The following is a 15,070-nucleotide window of genomic DNA, read 5'->3' as shown; positions in this document are numbered from 1 at the left end:
TTAACAACTATTGAAAAAAAGTAGCAAAATCAGCCCACTGTCTTAATAATGGTCAAGATTAGCAATTGAAATTCTTATCCTAATTGTGGCTAAGTCGAGAACCACTTGACTAATTAAAATCAATACAATCTATTCAGTTCAAAAGTCTCAGAAAATTAGTTTAGGAAGTGTTATATAGCTATATAGCTAGAACAGTAAAGTGTACAATGGGCCAGAATACATAGTTGTAGTTGATTGGTTGAATAGTGCTGGCTCCTGCATGAGACGATCTCATAACGGGTGTCAAAATTCCCATGTCATGTTGCCATCATGTGAAATATTGTGATGTTTTTCCCTTTGGGAAGCTGAGGTGGGTGTGGCCTGTATGTAACCCATCACGGGCTGCCAATTTGACACCTCTGGTCTACGCTGTGATTGGTTGCTGTGGGTGTAAAGGGGGAGTTTCCCTTTTCCCCGCTTTTTTCCCCTCTTCTGGGTGCTCTCGAGATTTTTACCTCATGATGTTCCTCTGTTCCTGACTATCTTGTCTGCTATAAATTTAAATGTTAAATCTAGTAAGTTTGTGTTAGAGTCTCTGATTTCATTTGGACATTTGCTGCACAATTCTAAAGAATTGTGAAAATAAAGAAAAATAAAACTGTAAATATCCCTTCCAGCAGCATCTGAACCAAGATTGTAGATATAATGCTATACAGTGATCCCTCTATTATCGCAAGGGTTCCGTTCCAAGACCCCTCGCGATAATCGATTTTTCACAATGTAGGGTTGCGGAAGTAAAAACACCATCTGCGCATGCGCGCCCTTTTTTTCTATGGCCACACATGCGTAGATGGTGGAGTTTGCGTTCCCCGCCGCCCACGCAAAGGGGAAACCCTGATTCGGCTCCTCGCTGCTGCTGTGCTACCGAGCAGATCAGCTGCTGGGCGGCCGAAGGAACCTTCCCTGGGTCTTCTCCCTCTTGCTGGCGGGCGGGCAAGCGGCGGGCATCAGCGAGGAGCCGGGGTTTCCCCTTTGTGTGGGCGGCCGGGAAGACCCAGGTTGGGGGTTCGGGGGGTGCTGGGAAGCTCCCCAGGCCGGCTGCGACCTTTTAAAACAGCCGCGCCGCTTCCCAGCTGAGTCCTGAAGCCAAACGCGGAAGTTCGCCTTTGGCGTTTGGCTTCAGGACTCAGCTGGGAAGCGGCACGGCTGTTTTAAAAGGTTTCAGCCGGCCTGGGGGCTTCCCAGCACCCCCCGAACCCAGGTTGGGGGTTTGGGGGGGTGCTGGGAAGCCCCCCAGGCCGGCTGAGACCTTTTAAAACAGCCGCGCCGCTTCCCAGCTGAGTCCTGAAGCCAAACGCGGAAGTGGGTTTTTTTAATTAATATTTTTTTAAAAATCGCGATATAGCGTTTTGCGAAACTCGAGGGATCACTGTACTTCACGTTTTGCTCGATTAATAGAAATGTGAGTACCAAAGAGGATGCAAATCACTGAAAAAGTGAAAAATGGAACATTTTCAAACACTTCTTTATCACCTAATGATTAATTAATTGCAAAAGCACCATGCTCTACCTATTAAAAGTAGTCTGAACTTGTTTTTAAATGTAAGAACTACAAAGAAATTTTCAAATATACTTTGTTCAAAATGAATGAGAGTTAGTTAGGGGAGGAAATATATAAGTCCTTTTAGATCCAGAACTGTTTTGGAGAAATTTAACAGTGAATTTCTGGGTACTGTACATATTATCAAAAGTCTAAAACACCAGAGAACAGTCAATTGATGTGAGCTTAGACTCAATCCATAGTGAATAATTTTAAGATAGGAAAAACATTATTACATGAAATATATTTGCTTCTTTGTCTTTAAGCAGATCAATCTGTCCTTTTATCTCCCAATTGCTGCTTCTTCAAAAAAAGTACAGAAAGGTACTTGTCACCTTTACTTGTTTTGCCAAGTGTCAGGGCACTGATCAGATATATAGACAATTGAATCTTTTTGGATCCAGAGACAATAAGGACACTGGTGAATAAAGAGATATTAAATTTTATTGTTAGCTCAAGCAAACAGAATTGAAAGCTAAACATTAAAAGCACTGATACCAAGCAAGATAATACCCAAATCTCTTACAAGCTGCCAGGAGTTCCTTAGTAATGACAGCAGGGATAACCTAATGCCAGGTTCTGCAATACCCAAAACTAAGTTCCATGAAGAAATTGCCGCATTTTTGTTTATTAAAGTTTGACATCATATGCCCAGAGTCATGCAAATGGGGAAAGTTGTGAATATAGTGTATTTTCTTGCAAAACAATATGTATATAAAGCAGTTTTCCAAAACTTCCCAACCACATTGCAAGACAGCAAAATTATTATTATTATTATTATTATTATTATTATTATTATTATTATTATTATTATCATTTATTAGATTTGTATGCCGCCCTTTTTCGAAGACTAGGGGCGGCTCACAAGATACAATATGAACAGTGCAACAACAAATCTAATTAACTAAAAAATTACAAACTAAAATCCAAAAGCACACTTCCCAAGAGCAAGATCTGAAGTCCACAAGAGCAAATCTGACACCCATGGGACAAAAGCAAAGTTTGAAGTCCACAAAATCAGTTCCAAAATCTACAAAGCCAAAGGTACTGTGCTAGAGAAGCCAATGGTTGTCTCTGACAACCGGGTGATCCTGCTGTTTCTCATTAGGAGGGGACTGCTTCCTCGTGAGGAGCCTCAACTATCCCCTCTTCAGTCCATTCTGCATGACCAGTATCTGTTCATCATTGGGGTTGCTGTTGCTGCTCCTTTGTGCTAACCAGTGGCTCATGGTTTCCTTTCTTCTGTTTGTGCAGGTAGATGTCCATCTGGGCAACTGCTCCCCTTCCCATGCCAGACAGGCCCAGGAACACACCATTTTCAACCCTTGGGTTCTCCAGGGGCTCTCGGGGGTCCACGGGACTGTCTCCTGCCACGTACTTCCCAGAGACCAATTAGAGTACAAAGAGTTGGCCTCCTCTAGGTCCCGTCAGCTAAACAGTGCAGGTTGGCAGGACCACGGGGAGGTCCTTCTCTGTTGCTGCCCCAACTTTATGGAATCCACTCCCCCCTGAGGTCCGTACAGCCCCCACCTTGCTGGGTTTTCGTAAGATCACGAAGACCTGGATATGCCAGCAGGCCTGGGGGGCCTTAATCAACCATTATCTTGTCCATATGTATGAATCGGTATGAAGGGCTAGTACATGTGTTGCTGAACTGTTTTATGAGTTTTAATTAGGGTTTTCTTGACTTCTTTTTATTGTTATTGTTACTTGTAATTTACACTGTTGTAAGCTGCCCTGAGTCCTTCGGAATTGGGCGGCATAGAAATGAAAAATAAATAAATAAATAAATAAATAAATAAATAAATAAATAAATAAATAAATAAATAAATAAATAAATAAATAAATAAATAAATAAATAAATAAATAAATAAATAAATAAATAAATAAATAAATAAATAAATAAATAAATAAATAATACCATGATCTGAGGGTCTCCGTTCCAGCTTGTCATTGTCATCTGACCTGGAAGCCAGTGGGGCCATCACACCCATAATTTCATAGCCCTAATATCGTTTGAGGATTGTAAGATCCTTTGATGTGATGTTAAGATTTCCCCTTGAAATAAATGTACTCCAACCAGTAAAATGTAACAGGTTTATTTGCTTTGGTTCAGCAATAACATTGTCTCCAAGCCACTACTAAATATTCAGGCGCAAACTGCGAACAAGGCTTGGTTCCCTATATTTATACTCTTTTTTCCCGCCCAAGGCTGGGTTGACAGTTAAACAATTTTCCCGCTCAAACGGATCAACCAATCAACTTCAAGCATTTAAATTCAAACTTTTCGCATTTAACTATTTACATATTCAACACCCCTCATCCACTATCTCCTCTGCCTAACAAGCAAAAGTAGAAAGCAAACAGAGCTAACTCAAAATGACTTCTAAACATCTAGCTTTTCTTAATAGGAAAGAGAAATATGTCATTAAACTCCCCAAATAACAATGGCCTTCTGCATCATCTCTACAATTAATACAAAGTTTCCTTAATTAGGAAAGAGAACATATTTTCTTTCCATTTGTGCCTGTAAATAAGCTCATGGAGATCATAAGATCCTATCATGGATTTCTGGGGTTTTGTTTCATTTTTATCCTCAGAATCTCACAGCATCCCTAAAGAAACTGCTTCAGAAATTAAGGTAACAGGTTACAGCTGATTTCTTTTTCTTTTTTATAAATATTTTTATCGATTTTATAATATAAAACACACAAACACAACATATAACAAGTGCTCAGTGATTAGTGCCCGCCACCAGACAATACCCGTACCCTCCACCAAAATGGGGGCATATTTTGCATACACCATTTTAACTCAAAAGCAATATATCTATTTACATATTATAAAGTGATTCCAATTTACTCCTTATAGCTTGGTCTCGAATTCCACTGAACATATATCCTCTTACCTTGTCCCATGGTCCCATCAGGTTACAGATGATTTCTTTGAATTTACTTGACTTTTTTAAATTTGAAAGGTGGGGGGAATCATTCAATCAAAGAATGCTTGGGAAAAAAGTATAGTCCAGCATCACAGTATTTTTCCCTGGGGTTAATAACAAAAAAAATGTTCAAATGGGTGAAGCAAATCCAAAGTGATCAGTTTCCAAAGCTGTACTGGGAAAAACTAAACAAGGCTACTTTGGGGAAATAAATAGCATCCTGTGTTGAGGAAAGAAGGTCATATGAATGGTCTGGGAACAAAAAAAAATTGCAATTACAAATAAACAGTCCCCCTACCATTTTTGGTCCAAGGAGATATGGCGAACAAAATGGGAAAGCAGAAAAGAGAATTCTCTCTTGTTCTCTCTCTTTTTTTATTTATTCAAAAAATTTAGAAGTTCCTTGATCTCATTTCTTCAACTGAGCCTGAACAACATTTCTATTAAAAGTGTTGGTTATGACCTATAAAGCCCTTCATGGCACTGGACCAGAATATCTCCGGGACCGCCTTCTGCCACACGAATCCCAGCGACCAGTTAGGTCCCACAGAGTTGGCCTTCTCCGGGTCCCGTCAACTAAACAATGTCGGTTGGCAGGGCCTAGGGGAAGAGCCTTCTCTGTGGCGGCCCCGACCCTTTGGAACCAACTCCCCCCCAGATATCAGAGTTGCCCCCACCCTCCTAGCCTTTCGTAAGCTCCTTAAAACCCACCTCTGTTGTCAGGCATGGGGGAATTGACATGTTCCTTCTCCCTAGGCTTATAAAATTTGTGTATGGTACACTAGTGTGTATGATTGGTTTTAACTTGTGGGGTTTTTAAAATTAATTTAAATATTGGATTTGTTGTACATTGTGTTGCTGTTGCTGTGAGCCGCCCCGAGTCTGCGGAAAGGGGCGGCATACAAATCTGATTAAACTTAAACTTAAACTTATTATTATGTGGAGCTGTTTTTGTTTCTCGTGAAGTGCTCTTAATACATATAAGATAGACCTCATCTGCGGAGAGAATGGCGGATACTTTGGAGAAGCTAGACAAATGTATTGATAGCACAGCATGATTAGATCCCTGAGTCATCCAAACTCTTGCCTGAAAGTAGTGTGATTGTGTTGCTAATGAGCAGATGTCATTTAAAGGGAGCACAATTTACAGTTTGAATCTTAAAACGTTCAAGTTATGCTGTTGCTTTGGACAATTGAAGGAATGAATGCTCCAAGTCAATCAAGTACATGATGATAGCTCCACATCTCTCAAGCATCATTTTTCAGAGTTTTTGAGAAAAGTTTGCAGGTGCTTCATGAGGCTTTTTATTCGTTACATTGAAAAGAAAAAGAAATTCAGCTTTTGCAATATTAGTGTTTTGAAAAAAGGGTTTCTCCATTCTCTCTTCATGGCAAATTGGGATAAAAATCTTGCAATGTACTTTACAACTTGCTTTTCACTTTCCTCCTCCTTGGTATATTTATAATTTGCTGATAGGTATTTAGCAATCTGGTAAGTGTGTTTTGCTGGGTTTCATTTAATTTGCCTCTTTCACAGAACCATTCAAGGGGGCTCCATTCACTTTCATTTAACAAACAAGAAAACTAAATGAATTAAGGGAAGTTGAAGCAAATTAATCAAAGATTTCTAGCTTCAGTGAACTACATGAGTTAAAATAGATTACATTTTATGCTAGCATTCAGATTCATCTGAATTTAAATTTAAAAATTCATTAAAAGAAGAAAAGTATTGAACATTTTTTTTCTTAAATTAATGAATCTCAACAGATTTATGGTTTTAAAGCTGTCCTTTGGATAGGATGGAACAAATATTTTGTTGAAGTAATTTCTCACAGATTCATTATGTGGAGTTAAATTGACTTATGTAAATAGACAGGAAGGTAATGTTATATCCACTTAGCAGAGAAGAAATTACATTAAACTCACTAGAACATATTCTTAGGGTGGTGTTTTTAGGATTATTTCTAAAGCAAATACGTGTAAAATTCAAAGTGACTACTTTGAAAACACCTCTTCAAGAGAATTTTTATGTGGAAAGCCAATACAAACTTTCCAATAAATGTAGGAGGGTTGTCATAAATAGTAGTGGCACGAATGCTTCAGACTTAATTTTAAACAAAAATATTTTGAGGGTGCAGGTGTCTGGATCAACTTCAAACAGCTACACCCTTTCCTGAGATAGCACAGAAGCTGGAAAAGCTAGTCATGAGATCACAAAAAATAATATTTGGCAATTATGAATGCAATTGATTAAAGTTATAAAGCAACCAATGTAAACTTTTAGGGAGTCGCTCAGCCAGATTTTATGCCTAAAGCCAGACTAGAATTCCCAGACTCCTGTTGATTGGCCAAGTCACCCAGTCAGTTTTCATATCTAAAACTAAAACTGTTTTCAGCCCCTACATAAAACTTAATATGTGCTTGTTACAATTCTGGGACACATGCTTTGGGTTCTGGGTTCTATTTACAGATTTCAACTTCCTTAAAGTGCCAGTGTCATAAATCTGCTTTGCTTTGCACTCATGGATTGTTATGCTTCCAAGCTGAACCTTCCAACACAAGTGGGAGCTCAAAGCTCTTATCATTCTGAATGTGAACTCAAGGCCAGCTAGTCTGGCATGCCTTCTTGTGTCAAATCAATACTTTAAAATTGTGCATGATTGAAACAAGTTAAACTCTCTTGGCAATGGCTGAAAAGAAGTGAGCTAACACTTAAGCCATTTCCCACAAGCAACTGATAGTATCTGATAGTATCTTCATAGCCATCATTCAGTCATCATTAAAATGCTATAAAGGCTATCCTCATTAAAGTCATTTTGATACAACAATGACTCTAGAAGATGCTATAAGTTACCAATGCAGACAATAAGTGCTAAATCTAATCTCACACTTTTTCAAGGAAGAAGAGTGGAGAGATGGAGTTATAAATGCCATTTGTTCTTCGCCAGATTTTTTTTATGTCTTGCCAACATCTGTGTATCAGTGTGCCACTCAGTTTCTTCTACTTCTACTAATTAGCAGCAAGCCACCATCTTGGAATCACCAGCTGTGCCAATTGTTTTGAAATTGAAGGAAACCCAGTAAACAAACATAATAGGGACATCACATTAAAAAAAAAGCAAAGGTACTAGTCATTTTCAATGCCATACTAAAATTTGTCAATTGAGGAAAAATAAGCATAAAAATAAGTATTCTAATTTTAAATGGTGTTTTTTTTTCAATTAAGTTAAGAGGGGATTATTCCTCTAATGGCTTAATACAATCCCTATGTATTAAGGGGAGAAAAAAGTAGGAGCTGCTGGGCTTGTTGTTCCTCATGCCTTAAAAATATATCTCTGCCTTAAAAATATACAAGCATTTGTGAAAATTACTATAGGAACCCTGAAGACATTGTAATGACACTTGACTAGGCTGTCCAAGGATCAAACATTCCTACTGTTTTTATACTATTGTGAAAAGGAGGGAGAAGGAGGCAAAACATGTACAGGGGAAAAAAGAGAGACCAGGAGCAGGTGTTGCAGGTGATTTGATGGTCTATGATCTCAATGAATTTCCTTATTATGACCTATGGATCCACTGAATTGCTCAGAGTTGGAATTCAAATTTTATAGCAGCTCACATCTTCAGTTTGCCTTCAATTCTTGAATCACAGGTCCATATTATGTCCATATTATGAACACAAGAACAAGGGGACACAATCTGAAGTTAGTTGGGGGAAAGATCAAAAGCAACATGAGAAAATATTATTTTACTGAAAGATTAGTAGATCCTTGGAACAAACTTCCAGCAGACGTGGGTGGTAAATCCCCAGTAACTGAATTTAAACATTCCTGGGATAAACATATATCCACTGTAAGATAATAGAATAGAATAGAATAAAATTTTTATTGGCCAAGTGTAATTGGACACACAAGGAATTTGTCTTGGTGCATATGCTCTCAACGTACATAAAATAAAATATACATTTGTCAAGAATCATGTGATACAACACTTAATGATTGTCATAGGGGTCAAATAAGCAATGAAGAAGCAATATTAATAAAAATCTTAGGATATAAGTAACAAGTTACAGTCATACAGTCACATGGGAGGAAATGGGTGATAGGAATGATGAGAAAAACTAGTAGAATAGAAGTAAATAAAATAAAATACAGGAAATAGTATAAGGGCAGACTAGATAGACCATGAGGTCTTTTTCTGCCGTCAGTCTTCTGTGTTTCTATGTTTCTTTTCCAAACTTCCAGTCTAGAATCTATTTTGATTTTCAGAAATTGCCAATTTCATTTTGTGGGAAACAAATACAGTGTGAATAAATAATATCCTATAAGATCTGAAATGAAAAATACCTAGCCTTTACTAACAATATTGAGATTTTTAAAAAATCTTTCAGGATCCACAGATCCTTATTCAATTGATGATGTTAACTGCTTTGACCCTTTGACACCAAAATATTTCATCCCATTGAACTAGCACTTGAGATGTACGAGATTAATCTTGGCTGCTTTGAAGAAAATGTCCAAACAGGTGCTATCAAATGAACATTGAGTATGATGGTAAAGCAAAGACTTTGGTGCAAAGAAAGTGTGCAAAAGTCCAAGCCTTTTCTTGCATTAACCAGGCAACATTGTGCATTCAGCAATCTTACCTAATCAAATATATGAGCTAAGAGAGATGAAATAATGCATTCCTCTGTCTCTGAGGCATGTGGCAAAGATCAATGGAGCAAATTACAGAGGTAGAATTTCTAAGAGGGTGGAGTAAGGAAAAATTGATAGAAGGGTGGATTTAATGGTAGGGTATGTCTAATGAGAGCCATCAATATTATCTTGTTGTCATTGTTGCTATTGTTTGCATACCACGTGATAAACTCCACCTTCTACTTTTTCTCAGAAGTCTTTTTTTTCCCTCTAAAATTCATGAACAGCATTCCTCCGCTGTTGCTGGTTATTTACAACATAATCACAAGTTTACCACTATACATTCCAAGAGTTATATTTAAGTAGGCATAGCTGAATCTTGCTGTATAGTTCTGAGCATTCCAATTCTCCCATTTTACTGACCTACCAAAAAAAAGTAATATTTATTAACAGCCATAATAGAGGTTAAATAAGATTTATTGTGTGAAGAGCTTGGGACCCATCATTCAACTTCCTCATTATTTATGGAAGTTATGTCCTTGTTATCCTTATATCATACACAAACTCCATAGCAACTGGAAAACAGACATGCTTGTCTTCATCTAAAGGGCTTGAAAATAATTCATGGGTCTAGGAAAGCACATAAGCAGAAGAAATAAGGAAGATATAAAGGTGGAGGACTCGAGAAGGGATGGCAGGGAACAATGTTATCAGTTCAACTTTTGTTGAGTTTATGTTTTGTGACTGCTGCCATGGTAGCCATGGGGACATTTTCCCCTGAAAGCACCCATGACCCACTCTCAAAATTTCTGGTGTATCTGTTGACCAAGAAAATGTACTAGCTTAGTTGCTTTCCTATAGACCAGGGGTCTCAAACTCAATTTACCCAGGGGCCGCTGGAGGTAGAGTCTGGGTGAAGCTGGGCCGCATCAGGCTTTCCACAAGAAAAGCTCTTTACAAAAACATTCCAATGTTATCAAATGTCTTTATTTATTCATCTTATTTTGTGTTAAAAAAATAATTCATAAGAAAAATTCATAAGAAAAAAATAAATAAATCAGTAATAAATAAATGCAATGTAAATGATAACACTAATACTAATATTAATATTAATAATAATAATAATAATAATAATAATAATAATAATAATAATAATACAGCAGATATAGAAGACTGAAGAAACCACACATAGTTGCTGACTAAAGAAATGTAATTATTATTACTCAAATTATGTAATAATAATGTCTGTATTAACAGTTCTTCAACATTTAACTGACATAGATTGCGAGCTGGGCAGTGTTGGTGATGTCTGTGGTCTCATCAAGAGTGACTGAGTATATACTGAAACATTTTGCTTTCTCACACAGTTGTTCATAAATGTCACTTGGCAGGTCAGAAATGCGCTCTGCTACGGTGTTAGTAGAAAGGCTGATGTTGCTAACTGACCTTTCTTTTCTGGATAGACAATACTTGCAGCCTGTAATATGCACATTTTCACAAATTCACCTTCTTTGAATGGCTTTCCTGCTTTAGCAATAATCTCACTAACCACGTAACTAGCTTCAACTGCTGCATCATTCTCTTTGGTTGCTTTCTTAAAGAAACCTTGTTGCCTCAGTAGATATGTTTTAAGATTAGCAACCTGGTTTGCTCTCTCATCTCCCTGGTATTTTGCATACTCCTCAGCATGTCTAGTTGTAATGTTTCAAATTGTATTCTTTGTGCACCACAACTTTCTCTGTGCAAATAAGACACGTCGGGATGCCCCTGTGCTCAACAAAGAAATATTGTACTTCCCACTTTTCCTGAAATTGTCTGTGCTCATCACCAACCTTTCTCTTCACTGCAGGCTTTGAAAAAAACATGTTTGGGGCTGTGTAATATATATTTCCACTTGGTTTAATTGTTTCAGTGTTTGGCGGCTAAACTTTAGCCAATGAGTCTTTTCCGCTTTTTTTCTGTCCTGCTGAGTAGCAATTTCCACCTCCACTTCTGAGCCTGGGGTAATGGCGTAAATTCACAATATGCCCGGCTGATCTCCCGCCTCCAAGAGCAATATACCTCACCATGATTGGTAGGTTCATTCAACTCTGCACACAACACTGAAAAGTGCCATTCATATCAAACTAGGGCCGCACTAACATTAAACTTTGATATTGAGGTGGGGGGCACAACTATTATCCCGAAGGCCACAGTTAGCTCATTGGCCATGAGTTTGAGACCTCTGCTGTAGACATTTCATTACCCAGCTAGATAACATCATCTATGCACTAATGGTGTCACTCAGTGGGATAATGGAGCATCTGCAACGAAAACAACTAAGTCAAGGGCCCCATAGGTCAACCCTGAGCTAACATATTATCTTATAAATGTTCCTTATCTGCACTAAACCAACATCCATGGCACAGGAGTTCATGGCCACCATGACAGCCATGGACCTGACTCAAGTAGTACAGGGTCCGACTCACGAGGGAGGGCACCTGACATGGTATTCCTTTCCGAGCAATTGAGAAATGGTCTGAGACTAAGGGGCTTAGAAGCATTGCCTTTGTCATGGTCAGACCATTTTCTACTACGGCTTGACTTCCTGGCTCCAATCCTTCCCCGCAGGGAGGCGGAACCAATGAAGATGTTCCGCCCCAGACGGCTGATGGACCCAGAGGGCTTTCAGACGGCACTTGGGGTTATTCCAGAGGCACTCATCCACAGTTCGGCGGAGTCTCTTGCGGAGGCCTGGAATACGGCTGCTGCGGAGGCTCTCGACCGGATTGCGCCTTTGCGACCTCTCCGTGGTGCTAGACCCCGTAGAGCCCCATGGTTCAACGAGGAGCTCCGGGAGTTGAAACGCCAAAAGAGACGTCTAGAGAAGCGATGGAGGAAGAGTAGGTCTGAATCTGATTGAACACTTGTAAGAGCTTTTATTAAGACTTACAAAGTGGCGCTCAAGGCGGCAAGATGCGTGTACCATGCCGCCTTGATTGCATCAGCTGAATCCCGCCCGGCCGCTCTGTTTAGGGTGACCCGCTCCCTTCTTAATCAGGAGGGAGTTGGGGAGCCCTTGCAGAGTAGCGCCGAGGAGTTTAACACGTTTTTCGCTGATAAAGTCGCTCAGATCCGGGCCGACCTCGACTCCAATTGTAAAACAGAGTCGACTGACAATGAGTCAGTCGAGGTGACTGGGGCACGTACTTGTCCACCTGTCTGGGAAGAGTTTGATCTGGTGACACCTGATGAAGTGGACAAGGTCATTGGAGCTGTGAGTTCTGCCACCTGTCTACTGGATCCGTGTCCCTCCTGGTTGGTCTCGGCCAGCAGGGAGGTGACACGGAGCTGGGCCCAGGAGATCACCAACGCTTCCTTGGGGAGGGGAGTTTTTCCAACACTCTATAAAGAAGCGCTTGTGCGCCCCCTCCTCACGAAGCCTTCCCTGGACCCAGCCGTACTTAACAACTATCGTCCAGTCTCCAACCTTCCCTTTATGGGGAAGGTTGTTGAGAAGGTGGTGGCACTCCAGCTCCAGCAGTCCTTGGAAGAAGTCGATTATCTAGGTCCCCAGCAGTCGGGTTTCAGGCCCGGTTACAGCACGGAAACCGCTTTGGTCGCGTTGATGGATGATCTCTGGCAGGCCCGGGACAGGGGTTTATCCTCTGTCCTGGTGCTCCTCGATCTCTCAGCGGCTTTCGATACCATCGACCATGATATCCTTCTGCACCGGTTGGAGGGGTTGGGGGTGGGAGGCACTGTGCTTCAGTGGTTTTCCTCCTACCTCTCTGGCCGGTCGCAGTCGGTGTTAGTGGGGGGTCAGAGGTCAGCTCCGAGGTCTCTCCCTTGTGGAGTGCCTCAGGGGTCGGTCCTCTCCCCCTTGCTATTTAACATCTACCCATCTAAACGCTGGGTGAGATCATCCAAGGACATGGGGTGAGGTATCATCAATATGCCGATGATAACCAGCTTTACATCTCCACCCTATGCCCAGTCAACGAAGCGGTGGAAGTGATGTGCCGGTGCCTGGAAGCTGTTGGGGCCTGGATGGGTGTCAACAGACTCAAACTCAACCCGGATAAGACGGAGTGGCTGTGGGTTCTGCCTCCCAAGGACAATCCCATCTGTCCGTCCATTACCCTGGGGGGGGAATTACTGACCCCCTCAGAGAGGGTCCGCAACTTGGGCGTCCTCCTCGATCCACAGCTCACATTAGAAAACCATCTCTCAGCTGTGGCGAGGGGGGCGTTTGCCCAGGTTCACCTGGTGCACCAGTTGCGGCCCTATCTGGACCGGGACTCATTGCTCACAGTCACTCATGCCCTCATCACCTCGAGGTTCGACTACTGTAATGCTCTCTACATGGGGCTACCTTTGAAAAGTGTTCGGAAACTTCAGATCATGCAGAATGCAGCTGCGAGAGCAGTCATGGGCTTACCCAGGTATGCCCATGTTTCACCATCACTCCGCAGTCTGCATTGGCTGCCGATCAGTTTCCGGTCACAATTCAAAGTGTTGGTTATGACCTTTAAAGCCCTTCATGGCATCGGACCAGAATACCTCCGAGACCGCCTTCTGCCGCACGAATCCCAGCGACCGATTAGGTCCCACAGAGTGGGCCTCCTCCGGGTCCCGTCAACTAAACAATGTCGGTTGGCGGGCCCCAGGGGGAGAGCCTTCTCTGTGGCGGCACCGACTCTCTGGAACCAACTCCCCCCGGAGATCAGAACTGCCCCTACTTTTCCTGCCTTCCGTAAACTCCTCAAAACCCACCTTTGCCGTCAGGCATGGGGGAACTAAACATCTCCCCCTGGGCACATTTAATTTATACATGGTATGCCTGTGTGTGTGTCTGTTAGTATATGGGGTTTTTTAAATCTTTAAATATTTTAATTAATTGAATTATTTATGATTTGTTTTACACTTGTGAGCCGCCCCGAGTCTTCGGAGAGGGGCGGCATACAAATCCAAATAATAAATAAATAAAATAAATCCTTTTTGGGGGTATTTAGAAATTCTTAGTCACCTTAGTCATGGAGATATTTTGCTTTGGACATGAACTATGCTATCAGTCATTATCCTTTTTTTTGGTGTAGATGTTGGCATTGGCAGCCTTATTTCAGTTTACCTCTAATCTCATTTGGTCTTCAGAACTGCCAATCAGTAGTCATGCAGCATACTAATTTTTATTACTTTTTACTATTTGCTTTTGGGTGGTTATAATGTGTTGTATGAAGGCAGCTCATTTAAAAAACAATAATAATACTATATTTATTTAATATATTGTAACACCCCCAAGTGAGTTAATTTGGTAACCATGTTAAGTGGAATAAACCATAGTGTACTGCAGCGTGCTGGATGACTGCATGCCTTTAATGTGTCTATTTTGCATCCAGTACTTGTTTGAGCATTTGTTTAGCATTCAGGAAAGATTCAGGTTTTTCTGGCTTTGCTGTGTTGGAAATGAAATAAGAGATTTAATTAAGTTGGGTAGGGAAAGATATGAGATAATACATTTGGCAATATGCTGAAGCCCTCTAGGGCCATTCTGCATTGCCAGGGACCATCAAATATTGCTGACGTTGGTTTGAACTTGGGTTATTCAGTACTATACAGGATCTGGCCTCCAAGGAATAATACATCCCCCTTTGTGTTTGATTATTTGGTTAATTTGAATCAATTTGTGCTGTGCTCACTGCTGCCTTGCATTTATCCGTGCAAAATTATGAATTGTATTTGATTTTTTAAAAGGGGGAAATCAAAAAAGGAATGATAGGAAGAAGGATTCATTTGAGGACAGTCTATGACACATCACCACTTGAGAAGATGAAGAAAATGCCCTCATTCCATCCAGTCCTGCAAAACCGAGACTCATTACCTTGAGTCCTGATGGATCATATTTCAATTCTGCAATTGAATAAACACCCAAGT

The sequence above is a fragment of the Erythrolamprus reginae genome, chromosome Z (genome assembly GCF_031021105.1).
Source record: "Erythrolamprus reginae isolate rEryReg1 chromosome Z, rEryReg1.hap1, whole genome shotgun sequence".
NCBI classification, from domain to species: Eukaryota; Metazoa; Chordata; class Lepidosauria; order Squamata; family Dipsadidae; genus Erythrolamprus; species Erythrolamprus reginae.
The sequence above is the reverse complement of the archived record's forward strand: the minus strand, read 5'-3'. Positions refer to the sequence as shown.